This window comes from Mandrillus leucophaeus, unplaced genomic scaffold (assembly GCF_000951045.1).
Source record: "Mandrillus leucophaeus isolate KB7577 unplaced genomic scaffold, Mleu.le_1.0 Scaffold538, whole genome shotgun sequence".
Classification (NCBI taxonomy): Eukaryota; Metazoa; Chordata; class Mammalia; order Primates; family Cercopithecidae; genus Mandrillus; species Mandrillus leucophaeus.
In genome coordinates, this window is record NW_012105786.1 from 520,967 (window position 1) to 527,621 (window position 6,655).

Below are 6,655 nucleotides of genomic sequence, written 5' to 3' on the forward strand. Positions count from 1 at the left end.
AGTTTAAATGTGTCAACAGTTTGATGTACCTAGATGGGAATCACTATCTTGAAGTTTGTTGAGCTTCTTAGATTTATAGATTAATGGTTTTCATCAAATTTGGACGTTTTTTGCCATTATTTTTTCTATCCCTCTCTTTGGACTCCCATTACACATACACTCATGTGCCTATTTTCTCACAGGTCTCTGAGGTTCTGTTCAGTTTTCTTCAATCTCTTCTGTTTTTCAGATTGAATAATTCCTATTACTCTACCTTCAAGTTCACTTTTTCTTTTGCTGTCTCAAATCTACTTCTGAGTCTCTCTAGTTAACTTTTTTTTTTTTTTTTTGAGACACAGTTTCACTGTGTCACCCAGGCTGGAGTGCAGTGGCATGATCTTGGCTCACTGCAACCTCTGCCTCCTGGGTTCAAGTGATTCTTGTGCCTCAGCCTCCCAGTATTACAGGCACAGGCATGTGGTGACGTCTGGCCAATTTTTGTATTATTAGTAGAGATGGGGTTTCACTAGGTTGACCAGGCTCGTCTTGAACTACTGTCCTCAAGTGATCCGCCTGCCTCAGCCTCCCAAAGTGCTGGGATTACAGGTGTGAGCCATTGTGCCTGGCCTCTCTAGTTAACTTTTCATGCATTATTGTACTGTTTTCAACAAACTCTTCACTTGATGCCCCACCTCCTTTTTTTTTTTTTTTTTTTTGAGGTAGTGTCTCACTCTGTCACCCAGGATGGAGTGCAGTGGCACGATCTCAGCTCACTGAGATTGCCTCCCAGGTTCAAGCGATTCTCCTGGCTCAGCCTCCCAAGTGTCTGGGATTACAGGTGTGCGCCATCACACCTGGCTAATTTTTGTATTTTTAGTAGAGATTGAGCGTTGCCATGTTGGCCAGGCTGGTCTCAAACTGCTGGCCTCAGGTGATCCGCCTGCCTCGGGCTCCCAAAGTGCTGGGATTACAGGCATGAGCCACCAGGCCCAGCCTACTTGATTCCTTTTTATAATCTCCAGGTTTGTTTTTTTTTCCCCCCCAACATTATTGTGTTTATCTTTTAAGACAGAGTCTCCCTATGTTGTCCAGGCTGGAGTGCAGTTGGCTATGCACAGGTGGGATCATAGTACACTATAGCCGTAGTACACTGGGCTCAAGCAACCCTTCTGTCTCAGCCTCCTGAGTAGCTGGGGCTACAGGCACGAACCACTATGTCCAGCTTCTTATGCCCAGCTTCTTATGCTTATTTTAAAATTCTAGGGGGTTGCCTTATGTCTGCACAGCTTAGCGGGCAGCCACTTTCTGGAGAGTTTGTGCTGATACCTCAACCAGTCAGACTTCTGCCCTCTGCTGATGGGTCTGTGTGTAGGCAGGTGAGTAATTTTAATATTCAGGCTGCTTTCAAGTTTATCCTGAGTTTTACTTTTTGTTGAGCCCTTCATCTTTGTTGCACATGCACCCAGCCTCCGATCAGCCAAAAATCTGCTTGCTGCAGCCATGACTGCGACCTCAGGCCAGTAGAGCCATAGGCCCTGCCTGCCTGCACAGCACTGGGATCGTTACTTCTATTGACGATGATTTGGATATGGCTGCCACTCACACCTCCAAAAGGAGTGAACCCTCTTTCAACCACAGCTGCTTGCTCGTCCTCCACAGAACCTTCATAATTACTGAGTTGGAGGAGTGAGGGGGATGGGAACAGCCCCAGGCAAGAACACTACAGACTCCCACTATTCCTACTCAAAGCTCAGTAGTTTTTCAGACAACATATCTCAGACTGGAAGGTTTTATGTCTGTTTCCAGAGCACCAAAATTGTTTTGAGCCGGGAGTAGTGGTGTGTGCTTATAGTTGCAGGTACTTAGGAGGCTGAGGCTGGAGGGGGGATTGCTTGAGGGCAGGAATTCAAGACCAACCTGGGCAACATAGCAAGACCCCCATCTCTAAACAAACAAAAAAAATGTTTTGCCAAATGTTTTCAGCATTTTAATTGCTTGAACTATAATAAGGAGAGGATTTGCTGACGTCCTTGCCTGACTATAGCTAGAAGTGCTGCCCAAAGCATCTGAGACTTTAACGATGACCTGCGTAACTGAGTTACGCAGGAAATGCCTTGATTGGAAAAGGACTGTACTCCTGTCCAAACAGCCTCTTGAAAACTGGTGATCCAATTGCTTAAAATGGTTAAGAGTGAAAATGGGAACTGGCCAGGGACCAGGACACATGCCGGGCTTCCTTCCTGCCCTGTGCTGGTAGTCCTGCATTTTTTTCATGTTCTACTTTCTGTAAACTCTCCAGTTCCACCTCCACAGCATGACATCTTAATCTTTACAGCAATGTTTGTGCAATTATTTTAATATTACATCTTACCTTGTACTTCTTTTTTTTTTTGAGACAGAGTCTCGCTCTGTAACCCAAGCTGGAGTGCAGTGGTGCAATCTAGGCTTACTGCAACCTCCGCCTCCCAGGCTCAAGCAATTCTCTGTCTCAGCCTCCCGAGTAGCTGGGATTACAGGCACCCACCACCACGCCTGGCGAAGTTTTGTGGTTTTAGTAGAGACGGGGTTTCACCATCTTGGCCAGGCTGATCTTAAACTCCTGACCTAGTGATCCACCCACCTCAGCCTCCCAGAGTGCTGGGATTACAGGCATGAGCCACTGCACCAAGCACCTTCTAAAATTTTATTTCTTGCTGGGGCCTTCAGAGACTTTATAAAATCACACAGTTATGCTCACATGCTGTCACACGTCACAATCTATGTCTTATAAGCACATGGAAGGGCTTCTCAAGCAAAGTTCTCGTGTGTTTCATGAAAAAGGACAGGTTGGTTGCTGCCACAAAAAGAGTTTCTCCAAATTTTTGCTTGCCTCAGATGCATGGTGTGACAAACGTAGCCAATTTTTTTTTTTTTTAAGACGAGTCTCACTCTGTTGCCCAGGCTGGAGTGCAGTAGCTAGATCTCAGCTCACTGCAACCTCTGCCTCCCTGGTTCAAGCAATTCCCCTCTCTCAGCCTCCTGAGTAGCTGGGATTACAGGCGCATGCCACCACGCCCAGCTAATTTTTTTTGTATTTTTAGTAGAGACGGGGTTTCACCAGCTTGGCCAGACTGGTCTTGAACTCCTGACCTTGGGTGATTTGCCCGCCTCGGCCTCCGAAAGTGCTGGGAGTACAGACGTGAGCCACTGCGTCTGGCTGCCTTTTTACTTGCTTTTATAAACACCATTAATTTAAATGCCAGTAACTTATTTGAGCTGCCCCACAGGCGATGAGTATCCTTACTTGGACTCCTGGAGACTTGGCTTCTTATAAAAACAATACTCTTTTTGGACAGAAGAAAACAAAGCATTTGGCTAATTAATTAATAATAAATTAATTAATTTGGCATTCTCAAACCTAGAGGCCGTTACACTAAGAACTAATTTGTAGTTGTTACATTTCTTTGTTTTGTCTCAGTGGATCCAGGGCTGGAATTGTCCCCATAGTGGAGGCAGGGGAGACCCCACCAGGGAGTGCTCCAAGCTGTCTCGAGATAGGGCCGGCTGGGATTCCAAAGAAAGAAGCTCTAAGCGCCAGGGTGATCAATCCAAAGCATGTATTAGAGGAACTTCCTTACAGAGTGCTGCAGCAATCGCTGAGAGAGAAAAGGGGTGTTGTGCCCAGGTATGTCAGCAGTGAGGGAGTTTCTCTGACAGTTTAACGAATTTGGCTGAGGGCCAGAGCCAGTTTCTTTTTTCTTTTTCTTTTTCTTTTTTTTTTTTTTTTTGAGACAGAGTCTCGCTCTGTCACCCAGGCTGGAGTGCAGTGACGCAATTTTGGCTCACTGCAACCTCCGCCTCCCGAGCTCAAGCAACTCTCCTGTCTCAGCCTCCTGACTAGCTGAGATTACAGGCACCTGCCACCATGCCCAGCTAATTTTTTTGTATTTTTTTTCAGTTGAGACGGGATTTCACCATGCTGGCCAGGCTGGTCTTGAATGCCTGACCTCAGGTGACCCACCCGCCTCGGCCTCCCAAAGTGCTGGGATTACAGGCGTGAGCCACCATGCCCGGCCCAGTGCCAGTTTCTTTTAGTGTTTTAGGGAACAACCTAGACAGCTTTATCAGTGCCTGAGAATGTTCAAGGCCTGGTTTGGGTTCAAGCCTGCTGGGAAAAACCTGCAGCTGGCTAGGGGACACAGGTCAAGGCACTCTGTGACTTTTGGTCAGGATACAGAAAGCAGGGGCAACTGGCAACCCTGCACTTGTGAATAAGAAAACGTTCATTCTCTTCTCTGGGATTTCCTAAATGATTGCTGGCACCCAGAGTATGAGAACCCTGCATCGAACAGTTTAATCAAATTGGTAGCTGGGTTGCAGTCAGCTTAACAGTTCATCTCTGAGGCCTCTTGGCTAATGTATACATTGGTAACTTTAAGAGTGGAGAGACCTCCAGGCAGCCTCAAGTCACCAAAGTTAACCTCACCAGTGAGAAGACACCTGAGTACGTTGCCCCACCTGACGGGCTGTCGTGGGCAGTATCACACCTGACTCGAACCCCTTCACAGACCCAGCAGAGGGCTGTGTACAGAGCAGGTGCTCAGAAAATCCATGCCGAAATGAATTGAAAAATAAACAAGATCTTTGGTTTATTATCGGTTACAAAGAAAGAGGAAGTATGGAAAGCGACTTCCACTTCCACAGTTAGGAGATAGCTTTCCTAACTGTTAGACAGGAACATGCCGGGCCTCCCACTGGAGGGCAACGTAGAATCCAGAACACATCCATATTCTCGGTCCATTTCCCAAAGGTCCACGCCTGAGAGACTTAAAGCTGAGTAAAGGAACAAGTCTTTTGAAGATGCAGATTTTGGTTTTATTTCAATTCAGTACAGTATATATTAGTATAACATACTTTTTTTTTTCAAAATCACCAACCAAAACCCATCACCGATGCTTTGATTGTCTAGGAAAGAAGGAGCCCCCAGCCTTGTCATATAACACAACCTCTGTCCCTGGGGCAATGTCATGCTCACTGTGCTGTGAAAGGCAAGGCTCTCTCTTCACCCTAGTATCTCCTGTCTCCAGTGCTTGCCTGCCTTTCTTCCCAAGCATTGGCCTGGCTGTGCTTTCTCAGTCAACCCAAAGGCTCTTGCAGGCCTTTTCCTCTTGGAAGTCCCCTCCCTCTCCCTAGAGACAGAGAGAGCTGTTTTCTCTCTCTCTCTCTTTTTTGTGAGATGGAGTTTTGCTCTGTTGCCCAGTGCAATGTCACAATCTTGGCTCACTGCAACCTCCATCTCCCAGGTTCAAGCGATTCTCCTGCTTCAGCCTCCCAAGTAGCTGGGACTACAGGCGCGTGCTACCACACCCGGCTAATATTTTTTGTAGAGATGGGGTTTCACCGTGTTAGCCAGGATGGTCTCGATCTCCTGACCTCGTGATCCGCCTGCCTTGGCCTTCCAAAGTGCTGGGATTACAGGCGTGAGCCACCGTGCCCAGCCTCAACTTTTTATTTATTAGCTTGTTGGTCTTCAACCTCTCTTAAGTCTCAGTTTCCTCACTTATCAATCATCTACTGCTGTATAGAGACAGGTCCATCTCCCAGCATGCAGGGTGAGCTAACGTGACATTTGAAAACTCCGGAGTGCTGCTGACAGCGGTTGGAGGTGAAGGAGGAGGAAACAAAAGCAATGCGAGAATAGCTTCAAAGAAAGGAAGGGCGAAAAGTTGAAAGAGGCAGCGTGGAGAGATGGAGCCAACAGCAGCATGGGAGTCCCTGGCTAGGATCAGGGCTTAGATGACGACATCGTTGGTTGGGTTCACTTGCCCTCTGAACTGCACAGGGAATCGAGCTGGTCATTAGACATGGCCTGGAGCCAGTCACTGGAAAAGGAAATCAATACCCAGACTGATTCTCACGACAGCCACCATTTGTATGATTTTAATCCATAGAATCATTCTGAAAGCTTCTTAATCTTCACCTTTTTTCTGGACAGGAGACAGGCGGCTGAGCCTAGCCCTGGACTGGATCATATCTTCACACCTTCTTAAGCCACAGAAAACTTGAACCAGGTGGTGTGGTCATACTCCTCACCAGGCCTCAGCAGCACAGGAGGGAAGTGGGGCTGTGAAGGGGGAAGCAACACAGGTGACATTTGACACCACAGGCTGCAACATTAACCATTCGGGTGTGCTTCTGGACAGTCCTCTAGACCAGTGCTCCGTGGAGGGCCGCCAGTGCGGGAACTGTTTATGATTGGTTCATGGTGAGATAAAGAAGTTTAATCAGAGTGGAAAAAAGCACACTTTGTTAAAGGAAGGCTTTCCTGATGAAGGGAAGCAGTGTGTTGATATATAATCCGGTGCAAGGTGTAGGCTTTTTTTTTTTTTTTTGAGATGAAGTCTCACTTCTGTTGCCCAGGCTGGAGTGCAGTGGAACAATCTCAGTTAACTGCAAACCCTGCTTCCTGGGTTCAAGCGATTCTCCTGCCACCTCAGCCTCCCAAGTAGCTAGGATCACAGGCACCTGCCACCATGCCCAGCTACTTTTTGTATTTATACTAGAGACAGGGTTTTGTCATGTTGACCAGACTGGTCGTGAACTCCTGACCTCAAGTGATACGCCTGCCTCAGCCTCTCAAAGTGCTGGGATTACAGGTGTGAGCCACCGCACCTGGCCCTTTTTTTTTTTTTTTTTT